This window comes from Ambystoma mexicanum, chromosome 1q, assembly GCF_040938575.1.
Source record: "Ambystoma mexicanum isolate Mex_15411 chromosome 1q, UKY_AmexF1_1, whole genome shotgun sequence".
Taxonomy (NCBI): domain Eukaryota; kingdom Metazoa; phylum Chordata; class Amphibia; order Caudata; family Ambystomatidae; genus Ambystoma; species Ambystoma mexicanum.
Window position 1 is genome coordinate 480786119 of NC_090922.1, and position 13292 is coordinate 480799410.

Sequence of the window (13292 nt, forward strand, 5' to 3'; positions counted from 1 at the left end):
CTCTGCATATCTTTTCCTACTCACTTCTCCCCCTCGACCCTGTGCCCCATCCCGCTTTGCTGCTTCCAACTACTTCCTCCTTTCCACTGGAACCGCCTCCCTCTCCCCATCCTCTCTATTTCCTCCTATCCTGCCTTCCCTTCTTCTCTAAAATCCTATCTCTTACATTCACCTCCCTAATACCTTTACTTCCACCCTCACCTCTGTCTTTTCCACATCCTACACCTCCTACTGCTTCTCTCACTGTGGTCCTTCTCCACTCATGCTTAACCACATCACTTATGTAAATTGTTCATTATACTGTTTTCTGGTACTTGATTCAAATGTTGTTATGTAATGCTGGTTGTAATTCTTGTTGTCCTTTTGTAAAGCGCTTTGGCGTAAAGCGCGATATAAAATTGTATAGATACAAATACAATTCGTCTTTAACGACATCCTGTGGGTTCGAGACCGGGGAGGCCAATTCTTTAAAAATGGCAAACAATTCTCTAGATTCCGATGTAGCGTTAGAGATCCTATTGTTATATGCTGAAGATTTAACTAGAACAATAGCTTTTTTGTATTGTGCTGGCAGTGATTTGTAGGCATTTAGAGTGGAATCCTGTGTGGTCGCTTGCCATTTCCTCAGCGCTTTATGTTTAAGGGCCCGTAATTGTTTGAGCTTGGTGGTAAACCAAGAATTAGCATGTTTCTTTTTTTTGTCTTTCTTGTACTCTAGCGGAGCAATGGCATCAACTGCTGTTTGAGATGGGTTTTGTAGAGCTAAGCAAGAACAGAGGTGTCTGAAGAGAATGAGGGCTTGAGAGCTGGAATCTCTAAGTAAGGACGGATCCTGTCTTTGGTTAGGTTTCGTGTTCATCTTGTTAGAGCCGGTGGGCCGGGCATGAATGATTTAGGCGTGATACCGCTAGTAGGGATGGAGAAATGGATAAGGTGGTGGTCGGTCCACGGGGACGGAGTATTGTAGCTGATGTCCACACTGCAGTTGTGGTCTACTACCCATACAGTATGCAACCTTTGCAGTGGGTGGAATGGAGGACTTTTTGCTGGTAACCAAAGTCCTGGAGTGCTTTGGCTAGGTCCTTAGCCTATTCATCTTTATGATCATTGAAACCCAGATTGAAGTCCCCCATGAGAATAGATTTAGTGGTGGTTTTTAGATTTTCCCCAAGGAGATGGATTAAATGATCATGGAAGTCAGATAGTGGGACCTGGCGGGTGGTATGCTATGTGAATAGCAATGGTGGTGTTGGGAGAGATATCAATCTTCACTGCGAGGGAGTCCACATTCTCTCAGAGAAATTATGTGGTTTGTCTTACTGCTAGAGTATCTTTAACTATAAGGGCTACTCCCCCACCTTTGGCAGCTGATCTATCTTGTCTGAGGATTGTGTATCCTGGTGGGAGGGATAGTGAGATAGAAGGTCCCGACGCTTCACAGAGCCAAGATTTTCTAATGTCTATAGCATCCAGGTCCAAGTTGGTGATCAGGTCATGAATTTCCAAAGCATGTGCTGGGAGAGATCTAGCATTTATCAGGGCACATTGCAGGGGACAATGCTCTGGCATCGTCTTTATATTGCGTTTGGATGACTGAGAGGTTATAAGGACCTTAGTAGGACTAGACGCTGCATGGGTAGATGGCACAACCGGGTGTGAACGTCGTTAATTGGTTTTGAGGTGTTTTATTTCTGAGGTATGACGGTAGCGCTGACCTAGGAATTTATTTCTTGTGACAATCAATCTGGGCGCATGGCGAAGTGGTGAGATTTGGTGCGGCTGCGGAGTTTATTGAGCCTGATAAATGAAGGGTTATTGTAGAGCGTGGTGGAGATAGTCGGTGGGGTGCTGTGGTCAACTGGTTTAAGGAAAAAAGATGGCAGGAAATGAGTGGGGGGAATGTACTCAGATTTAGGTGGTTCCTTGGCAGCCATGCTATGTTTGAGGTTAGAGGGAGGGTCGAGGGCAGTGATTATGGTAAGCAGCTACTGTGTAAGTTAATGAACACAGCTACTTTGCTAGTACCTGCAATTCAGGTAAGCATCTACAATGCTATTACATGGTCATATGACATAGCACAATTCAGGTAAGCAACTACAATGATAGTACATGGTCATAGGACACAACACAATACAGGTAAGCAGTTGCTATGCTAGTACATGATCATAGGACACTGCTCCATTCAGGTAAGCATCTACAATGGTCAAAGGACAAAGCACAATAGAGGTAAGCAGTTGCTATGCTAGTACATGATCATGGGACACAGCATAATGCAGGTAAGCATCTACAATGCTAGTAGATGGTCATAGGACAAAGCGCAACACATGTAAGCCACTAAAAAGCTAGAACATAGTCAAAGGACACAGCTACTTTGCCAGATTGTCAGTATTCAAATAGAACATGTTTATTATGTAACAACCTTATATTATGGGGAGCAGGCAGAGAGCTTGTTACTACCTGTGACAGTTGTAATAAATTACCATGATCACCTTAGTGTAGGTGTCCAGGGGGGGGTGACAATGTCAACAAGGCGTACGTATGCTTAAGGCAACGTATAACACTCCTATGATGTGGCTATCGGCTGCTATGCAGGACATGCTAGTCAGCAACGGGGCAAATAGAAATAGTAGTCAGGCGACCAGGTGGCAGGCGGTACAGTGCTGAGAATGATGTGGAAAGCTATGGTAGCGGGGCAGGGATAGGGGAGGAAGGTAACAGTGAGATGAGACACAAGAGAAGGGCACTGTGCTGGGGGTGGCACGTGTGGCAGAGAGGAGCACTGGGTACGAGATCCAATCCCTGCAGTGAGGGATTTAAGGCGTGATAGCAGTGCTGTGTATTAATCACATTCTTACCCAAGATGTTTCAGGAGCACTCGGTGGTCAGCAATGTTCATGCGTTGTCCAGTAAGGGTTATAGGTGCTGTTTGAAATAGCTAGATATGTACAGGGCAGCCCTCTAGTCCTCCCGGCTCCAACAGGCTCGGGACACGGCCTTAGGCTGGGGGCCTTTGGCTCGGGACAGGTCGGCGTGTTTGCGGCCATCTTAGGTCAGCTGGAACATGCTGAAGCTGGTGCTCCTCATAGGGCTGGAGGCCTGATATTGGAAGCTACTGACCCCAAAACTCGTATATTTATATAATGCGTTTATACAGTCAGGTCGTATATTTTCCACTATGGCGGAGGCAAATATAGTACCGTTCCCAACGCCTGGAACTGACCCTGGTAGATGCAGATTGTATCACTCTATAGCTCTTATAAATGTAGACGCTAAAATGTATTCCAAAATATTGGCCAATAGGATAGAGGATCTACTCCCCACAATTATACACCCAGATCAATCTGGTTTTATAAAACATTGTCAAACTAATGACAATATTAGGTGTACTTGTCAAAAATGCACCTTCCAGACAATCAAACACTTTCCCCAAATATTCTTGAATTGAAGCTAATAATATATATGTATACCCTTCCTAGAATATTTGGGGAAAGAATTTTAGGGGTCAGGAAAAAAAAGTGATATTATCACATGGAACCGGCCATGCCCCCCAGAATCTGCCCACTGGCCACAACCACCAAAATACAATTAAGCATATAAGTACAGCGTAAGGCACTTTATAAATCAATAAAATACAAAAATACATGCAATACACTGACACATCATTTTTCATTATTATTTATTTTTGGTTTAAAGAAAAACCATTACAAAAGTTATAATACATAATAAACAGAAAGAAAAATCATCAGATACACATATTAGTTACATTTAGTTTTACAAAAAGAAACTCATCACATATTCATGTAATTTACATCTATGCATTGACAACAATATTTAAACTTCCCAGTATGAAAAGAGTTTTTAAAACATACTCATACAATAACCTACAAAACAATTCATGTTTACTAAAATAATATACTTTTTTTTTAAAGAGCAAATATGATACTTTCTGTAGACATATATCCCAGATATCTCCAAATATATGTGATTAATCACAACCTTCACGGACAAGGAAAAGAAAAAAAATACATCAACCTTATTCGAGTCTCCTGAAATAACATTCCATAAATAGCACAATATCAATTTGAGAATTTTGTTTTGGTAAAAGACACAAGTACAGGATACAACTATCAGTCTGTACAGAAGCATTGTTATAATATTAATAAACCACATATTTCTTATATAAATCTGACAGTAGCAAGCTGAAGGCCCACCGTATTTCCAAACAGCATGTATATCCAAAGTGTATCCAAATCAACTCTCTCGTAATTCGGACATATTTTTCAAAATTTTGAATTCTCCGGGGGGTTAATACTGGGCATTCCACAAGGAGATGTCTTACATTTTCAAGAATACCCACATTTTTACAATGCCTGCATGGAATCGAGGCGGTAGACAAGCTGCCCCTACCCTCCATGATCTCACCGGTCTGTAACACGTTAAACCGGAATCTCATGAAAGAGTTCTTCCACTTTTTGCTGGGGAAACGAGACAAATGAGGCTCAGGAAAACCCAAACCTTTAAAGTGAGATACCAAATGACAATAGAGAGTGGACTTGGATACATCCTGCATGGTAGTGGTCCAATCTACAGCGACAATACAGCTTGCTTGCCCAAAAATTAAGACGTGAGAGGCCTTGTCTCATGTGCTGGCTTATGTTATGGTACACGTTTTTTCAATCATTCGTTATCAACTTTCTATAAAGGGAAAGGCAATTCCATTCGACTACGCTTAGGATGGTTTGCAGACCGACTCATACCTTAAAGCGCTGAGTGGAATGCATTTTGGGAGACAGATCATAAATGCTCGCCAAATTCGAGCTTCTATTATTGCAAGGTCAAAATTATCGGAGATAAAAATAAATTGCAAACCATAACAAAGCGTTGATATAACTTTGAGTTTATAGAAGTGCAGAAGGGGTACCCAGGAAAATGCACAATATTTACATTCCATCATCTTCATGTGAGCTATTAAGATCGTAGATTTTTGGAGAAAATGGTTAAGAAGCTGACCAATATTGGCATTATCAAACATGTGGAATCCCAAATATAACATAGAGTTTCTCACTTCTAATTTTGCTTTGTTTAGGAACCATCTATACGGACTGGGCTTTTTAAGCCTAGTAAATCGCATAATTTGATATTTCTGAACATTTATTACCAAACCATTAGAGGTAATATAGTTTGCAAACACGGTAATTAGATGTTGGAGACCGAGTGGTGTTTTATCCATCAATAAAAAATCGTCCGCATATGCACACCAACTAGCTCTCATCCCTTCAATAAATGGAGAAATAAAGGAAGCTGTCTGTAGAGCTATTCCTACATCCGACATATATAGATTATATAAAGCTGGTGCGAAGATGCAGCCTTGCCAAAGACCATTTGATGTCTTAATGGGAGAGGATTGTAGGCCTTTGCTATTTAAGCAAATTTGGACTTCAGGACCTTCATGGAGAAATATTAAGATGGACAAAATTTCAGGTGGTAAACCTAAAGATTTTAGTTTTGTCCAGAGAGATCTATCTACTAAAACAAACATAAAGGACAAGTCCATTGCCGCGAGAGAGACCGGGGTTGCATTTTTCTTCCATGCCAATTCTTGAAGCAAGGTTACCATTAAACCTCATACCTCTGTAGCAACCACTTTTCTAAAGGCGAATTGTAGATTTGTCAGTATCATATTTGTGGTAGACCAGTCTTCCAATTGTTTCAGTATCAGGCTTGTAAAGATTTTTGATTCAGCATGCAATGCATTAGGCCGGTAATTTGAAGGCTGTGCTCTATCACCTTTTTTGTATATAGGGACTATATAAGACAAGTTCAAAGAAGAGGGGATCTGTTTCTTGTTTGAAATATCCGCAAACAGTAGAAATAAGGACTTAGCCCAAATTCCTGGATTCACTTTTAAAACAATATTTGCTATGTCATTTGGACCAAAGGCACGCAATGAGCTTGACTTTACAATCTGGGTCCTGATCTCCTCTATTGAAAACTTACAGGTCCATGGAGTTTGAAGCAATGAGTCAGTTAATACAAAAGGGCTTGCTCGGGCCAGGTATAATGATCCAAAATGGCCCGCCCAAACCTCTTCTGGGATAGGATTGACTTATAATGTCAACTCAGGGGTATCATTTGCATTTATTAAATGCCAAAACTGGCACGAAGATCCATCGTTCAAGGCCATCAACATTGATTCGTTATCCGCCTGTATCATGGAGAGTTTGTGACCTTTTAACCAATTTTTAAAGATTTGTTTCAATTTCTTGTTACCATCCCTTTTAATTTCCCAGGAAATGTCAATTCTTTCAAGGTTTCTCAAATGTCTATGGAATGCTTTTTTACAAGTCGTAACAAATTATCATAAGTATGAGGATGAGTTACAGTATGACAATTTAGTAATCTTCCTTTGGTTAACATAACAATTTTGGAGTTAATATTGGGGATGAACTTAGAATGTGTAAATAAAAGGCACCTCTCTTCAAATGATGTAGTATGATGCTCAGACACAAAATGTTTATTAAATTCTTGTACATTTCATGAGTGCCAAGTGACTCGATTTCTAGCTGGATTGAGATCAAATTTTTGGTGCATATGGGTTTGAAGTATCATATACCTATCACTACATATTGCTACTTCCAAGATCCTATGGTCACTCGTGGAGGAGGGTGTAATATTAAATGAATACGCTTTTATGATGCATTTATATAATCTATGATAGAGGACCGCGTAACAACCAACCAAGTGTGAGGGTCACTGGTCAGGTTAAGTGTCGAATTTAATGAACGCAGGCCCCAAGTCTTAAAATAATTATACCAGAGGAGGCCATCAATTTTATTTCGGGAGCCACCCGGATTGAAACTTCTCTGGGCATTTGCAGGGGGGGTACTCAAGAGTGGAATCAATAAATAAAAAGGACCATTTACGTCCGGAATATGAGCATTAAGATCTCCAAGTACACGGATCTGTAGTCCTTTAAATTAGTCCATCAAATCCACAGTCAGTGTCTCCATCATATCAACAAGCTCAGACAGGTTTTGACCTAGGGACCAATAAATGTTAAAGATAAGTAGGTATATTGGGGGATTACTACCTCCAACCTTTACCACTACGCCAAGAACACAAGGGGGAGAAAAATAGTATCAAGAATAACTAGTCCTTCCCCTAACTTTATCACCATAACAAGCCCTCCAAATGGTCTACCTTGCGTGCCTTTTCTGGCTAAGAGGTACAAAGAATCAAATCCTTCAAAATCCAAGGGAGCAACCATCCAGGTCTCTCGGATACAAATGATATTTCTCTGATTTAATTTTTGGCATAGTTCAGATGAGGCAGAGAGATTTGTGTGACCTCGGGAATTCCAGGAAAGTATTAATAGATCTTGATTTGGGTTACATTTTTTGTTTCAAGGATTGGAGTAGGGATATGGAATCCCTAAGAGATAGTGCGAGCCACCTCTAACTCTGCTCTTTGTCAGGTTTCAGAGCTGGATCATTGTTCATCTTAGGCCCTGCAGAGATAGCTGGCCCACGATCCTGTCTATCTTGAATATCGGGAAGATGACTCGCTCCTCTGCTAAAGATCAATATCTCATATCCCCTACGATTGAATTTATCTAGTTCTATTAATACCTTCTCAAAGACCGTGGGAGAATGAAAGATTACACGTACATGGCCATAGCAGGTGTGATGGATAAAATCTATCCTCTTAATATCTGCAGAGGATAGATTACCTAAAGCTGGAATATCATTAAAAAGTGCTAATGATCTCTCTCTCTTCATGGAGATCTGAGCTCCACTATCAAACACCGTGTATAGAATGATAATCGGATAATCCATGTGAGAGGATTGTCTCCTTTGAATATATTTCTAATCGCTATCCTGGTTAAACATAGAAAGCCTCTTATTTACATCACAGTGGGAAGGTACCACAATATTACCTGAACAGTTCCCAGACGCGGGCACGTTCGCTGCAAAAGCCTCAGCATTCAAATCCGCTGACACGATTGCCAAATTTGGTAAATTCTCTATCAAAGTACATTTGGGCCGGCCCCCTCCCTACCCTTTGAGCCGATTCAAGTAGATTTATATAACTGTGCAGATGGTCCTCTTTGTTGACCATTACATCGGATTTCCATTTAGAAAGTAATAGTTTTTTTATTGTGGAACAAATGAAAGCTTCAAGGGAAAGATTATCAGATGTTAGGGCATCCAATTTTAACTCCTGGAGCTGATCAATACTAGGCTTTTTTAAAGCCATTCCACCGCTCCCTCAAATTGGGCCATTGGAAGTAGAGAAGGGGCCCCTGAACCATACGATTCACTTCTCAAGTTACCTGAAGTGACTTCACACGATCTTTGACCTCTGATGACATAACATCAAGTGATGTCATTTAACTCCTTCCTCGAAGTGACATCACAGGAAGCGATGGGACGCAGCCTTTCACCCCTTGAAAAAACAGGAAGTGACATCACATGTTGTTCCTAAGTAAATTACGAAAAAGACTGTTGCGATATCGCTATAATCCAAATAAATAATGTTGTATACATTTCATACAAGAATGGATCACCATATGTATCGTTAATATCATTGTGTATAGGCCCATATTACCAAATTACTGTGAATGCAAGCAGACATCCAAGGCCAAATTATAATGATATGTTATTATATAGTACTTACACTTAAGCGCTTTATATAGAACAAATATACAATATCACCCAACCTGAGTTGGTACTAATTTATTAACCTCATAAGTGTGAAAGGCTGAGTTGCAGTGTTTAAGAACAGGCTAAATCAGTGACTCACCCCCTGAAGTATGCCTGGAAATAAACTTGAGTCTAGCAATTATTGGATAGAATTCCAGAAAGACAAATTATTTATTATTCCTATTCAATTCTTATTTAGGGTCACTGCTCAAAGTGTTACAATTGTGGAACCCCCTATTTATTTTTAAGAGGCCTGAACAAGAAAGTCAGCCACACCGAAATTAAAGAGCCACATGACACTAGCCACAGACCAGGAGCGTACATTAACAAAAATAAAGTAAAAAAAAAAAATGTCTTTCTTCTTTTCTTTCTAGGGGTAGCAAGGGAGACCACAGGGGTAGCAAGGGAGACCTCAGGCGTCGCAATTGCAACCCCTACGCGACCCCGAAATGATGTCCCTGCATTCGATGTCTCATTGACATGGGGGATTAACAATGTGGGGGCTGGACATATGGGAGATGTTGCTTGGTTTGCTACTTTAAAAAAAAAATTGATAAACTCCTCTGTCGGCATCGTATTGAGTGATTGTTTATGAGAGAGGATAGGCACCAACATACTCTTCAACGGGTTTGTTTTATTTTTAATTTTGACATTGTTATTCCCCTTATGCGACAGCTCTTCTGAAAGAGTATTAGCCGCTGGAGTACTCTCTCCCATATCAATCACCGGGTCCTCTTCAATTTCACAGTCTAAGCCATAACCTAGAATGTTCCTTTGCTCCCGATCCTCCCTGATAAAATTACGCCAAGAATTTTTGCCTAATTTTTTATTTAACGTACCAGAGTTGCCATTAAGATGTTTTTTTTTTTTTGCTATTATTCTTTTTTTCTTTTTTGTCTTTCCAAAGGTTATGATAAAGTACCGGGTACGGAGGTTGTAGGCATTTCTGTCCCGAGAAGCCCTGGCTCTGTCTCCCTCCCCCATACATTGTTCTGGGGCTGCCCCTGCTAGACTGGTACGCCCCTTCCCAGGGACTGCTTGTTTCGGGTACACCCATGAGATGGGGAGTGAATGAATGGAGAGAGGAGTCAAATCACATTCTGTGTTGTGGGTGTCTAGTTTTCGTTGTGTGTCACATTACATGTGGTCTGCCTGAGCCAACCCTGACTGAAACTGGGATGAATGCATTGTGTGCTCTGAAAGGCTGGGAGTTGCCTCCAATACGCATCCACTGTTATGGGTGTCTAGTGTTGGGTGAATGGTCTCAGTGCCTGTGAGCCTGATTGGATGCTGCCTGGTGAATCCACTAGTGTGTAGTTGGATGACTAAGCCTAGCTCAGCCTGAGTGAATGTTTTATGTTTGTATATCAGGAGAGCCCTCATTTAACTCTTTGTCATAAACTGAAGTATGAAGCAAGAAGAAGAAACCTGGAGAATTCTAGAAGCTGGTATCCTGAATCCATCTGGGTTCCAACTCTTCAACAAATACAAAAGTTGCTTTGCTGATTCAAGGACTGATCAAGAGAGGACCTGGACAGACAACCTCTTCCCGTAGCAATGAGGGGACATCGTACAACTGTTGCTCTTCACCAGAAGTGTCCTGGAAGCTAGTTCTGTGTGCATGCAGTCCTGCAGAGGTATCTTCGTGGATCCTGATGAGGAGTGTCTGGACATCTTGAGAGCAAGAAGTCTACCAGCATCATCTAGGTTCCGGAAGCTGTTTGTGACCGCTGGGAAGCCAGAGTGCTGTTTATCACTCAGAAGAGGTGCTACCCTGGCAAAGTGCTGCCTGACGCTCGGAGCTTGCAAAGTTCCAACCAATTTAAGAATCTGCAAGGGACACTGCAAATACTGCATCTGTCCACTTTTCATTAGCTGAGGAAGTACAGCGTCACCACCTGCACACAAGTGCCCGCCGGTCGTTTTCACACCATTTTGAACTGAAGCACGAGTCCCGAGGGTTCAAACTTGGTGGTGGCCTGCAGAGAAGTCCATTGCTTGAGTCTAAGTCAGCAAAAGCCATCCTGCCATCCATGTTGTGGCTGTAGCAGCAAATAACCGAACCACATCTAACTGTATATTACAAAAACCGGACACCTACTTCTGTCACAGCACCCGTCACCACTGAAGATCATCAATGAAAACCAAAGGACTCCTCCGCACCTCCTAAGCCTTTTCAAGCTGCTCAGTGCGTATCAGCTATGTGGGACAGCCGGTGTAGCAAACCAACCAAGGGGACCACTGTGACAGACCTTCACTGCTGCCTTTCTGACACTGCTTGGTTACCTTCTCCTGCTCGACACTGACATTCCATGGACTCCAAAAGGGGTCCATCCTAGAGGGGCATTGTCGAGTAAAACCGAGAAACTCCACCACTTTGCCTCCCAAGGCCCCCAAGGTACTGTGACTAGGAAAAGAGTCTTCCAACCTCAGGGTTCACTCCAGGGATCCAGATTTATGTTGGATCTTGGTGTCCTGTGACTGCCTAGGTACTTTGGAGTCAGGAGATCTGTAGAAAGAAAAGCAGACAATTACTGAACATTTAAGGACTTATTCTCAAAGAAAGCATTCTGCCTATGTTCTAAGTATTACCTGCATTTCTCCTTTAATGTCTGAGATTAAACAGCGCCTAATATTTGTAATAACTGTCAGCAGTTACAACTGAATCCAAGGGTAACTGTGGTATCACATAGATCTGCATATACTGAGTTGACTATTTGATTAGATTTCTGAGTACAATTATTTGCATACATCCACCTGACTTTTTATTCTTAATAAAAGAACTGTGTTAGCACATAGCATAGCGTGTGGCACTTCCATCGTGGGGTCTTGGAGATTCACTGAACCTAAGAACCAGCCTGCATCCCCTCCAGGCCTGGACTGGCCTAGCGGGAAACCAGGAGTTTTCCTGCTAGGCCTCTGCACCCAGGGCCTCTTTTCCATGCAGCATTAGTGGGTAGTGGAGTACTTTAGCTGTTTTGTTTTGTTTTATTTTTAGTTAAATCGCACATTTGTTTAGGAGTTTCAGGCCTGAACTCTTTCGTTCGGTACTGAGCTGCCTGCTCATGAGTTTCTGCAAAAGCTGTTGACTAGTAACTTCAGCAGTCGGAGCCAGACACACACATTGTATAATTTCTGCGCTGGCACACGCATGGCACACGTGCATTGGTAGTGAGGCTTCATTCAGTTTGAACTTGAGCTGGGGTGTGGTCAGTGTGGCGGAAACAAACAGGGACACAATGAAGTATGATCAGGTAAACCTTTCTTTAAAAATGTACAAACATAATTCACTTCCCCTTCTTTCAAGAGAGCCCGGGTGTCATCACAGATTTAAGATGCCACCAGTCTGAAACCTCCCTCCTGGGTGTTACTAAAGGAGGCAACACACGCTTTTTACTGCCCAGTGACCAAGGTCTTGGCTGCACATCTTTGTGATCTGTTGGCTTGTGCGAGGTCACAGCTCCTCTGAAAGCATGTTTCTAGGTGCTGCCTGTTGCCTTTCTTAGCACTCCTGGGAAACTTGAAATGACCCCAAGTGGCAACTTTTATTTATCTCTAAAATAAGGTGCTTTAAAACGTTGCCTTCACCCACACCTAGCTTTGAGGTTCCACAGAAAACAACAGCTGTGCTGCTGGCTGACTTCCCCCAAACCACCCACACTGTTTGAGGATACTGGCTCATTGGGTCATTCAATAGGCTTTGTTTTTGCAGGTTTTCTCTACCTCTTCCTTTCCTGGAAGGAATATCTGTAAATGTGAACCCACGTTTGAAAGCGGATGACCATTTTACCATCATCCCGGGATAGATGCAGGTCATAAAGTGCAGTGGAAAAGTAAATGCATGTCAAAACGTTTTACACTCTTTTTACCGTCCACACCTGTTCAATGCAATGACTGACCTAAATGGGCTTTTAAATGATTTATTTCCCTGGGCAGAGCTTGTCAACAGGTTTGGGTCTGAATAAAGTAATGAGGAACCTTTCTTAATATATCCTATTACCTTTTGATTTTTCTTGTCTGTTGGTGGCCCCCACCAGCTCAGCTACGCCTCCCACTCCCAGCTAACAAACACTCCACTGACATCTGCCTCTTTCTTGTAGACATTATCCTCAACATTCCCGCTCTTACCGAGACATGGTTCAATGCCAGCTCCATCACTGCTTTTGACTACCTCCTCCCTGACGGCTTCAAGATCCTCTGCAAGCCTCAACTTCCCCGCACTGGCGGGGGGGTTGTGTTACTCTTCCCAGAGTTGGTTCCTGCTTCCATCCTACCCACCCAGCTATACTCTTCCTTTGAATGCCTGGTTTGGAAGTTGCTCATCTCTCCCATCTCCACCCTGACCATTGCTACCATTTACTGGCCTCCAGGTGCCACCACCCTGTTCCTCTCTGAATGGGCTGATTTCTGCTCTTTCGTACTTTCATCCACCTCCAATCTCTTCCTCCTGGGTGATTTCAACATCCAACTGGACTCCCCTGACTCTGCATCCATTCTCTTCACCGATCTCTGCACCTCTCTTTCCCTCCTCATTCTCCCTTCTGGGCCAACCCACTCAGTTGGACACACTCTGGACACCCTCATACACTC